We start from the raw sequence: 436 nt of genomic DNA, 5'->3' as shown, positions 1-436 counted from the left end.
GTCGAAGGCAAGGATACGACGTTTCCGAGCTTCAAACGGCGAGAATCGACGTTTAAGCGATGGGAACGTCACGGGCGCTCGGATCCGGCGGTTCAGCGCTTCGCACGTCGAGATTTCGACGTTTGAATGGTGGAAACGCCGCGAACGCAAGGATACGACGTTTCCGAGCTTCAAACGGCGAGAATCGACGTTTGTGCGGTGGGACCGTCGCGGGCGCTCGGATCCGGCGGTTCCGCGCTTCGCACGTCGAGATTCGACGTTTGAATGGTAGAACCGCCGCGAACGCAAGGATACGACGTTTCCGAGCTTCAAACGGCGAGAATCGACGTTTGAGCGGTGGGAACGTCGCGGGCGCTCGGATCCGGCGGTTCGGCGCTTCGCACGTCGAGATTCGACGTTTGAATGGTAGAAACGCCGCGAACGCAAGGATACGACG

This window comes from Wasmannia auropunctata, unplaced genomic scaffold, assembly GCF_000956235.1.
Source record: "Wasmannia auropunctata unplaced genomic scaffold, wasmannia.A_1.0 LD336095.1, whole genome shotgun sequence".
Taxonomy (NCBI): domain Eukaryota; kingdom Metazoa; phylum Arthropoda; class Insecta; order Hymenoptera; family Formicidae; genus Wasmannia; species Wasmannia auropunctata.
The sequence above is the reverse complement of the archived record's forward strand: the minus strand, read 5'-3'. Positions refer to the sequence as shown.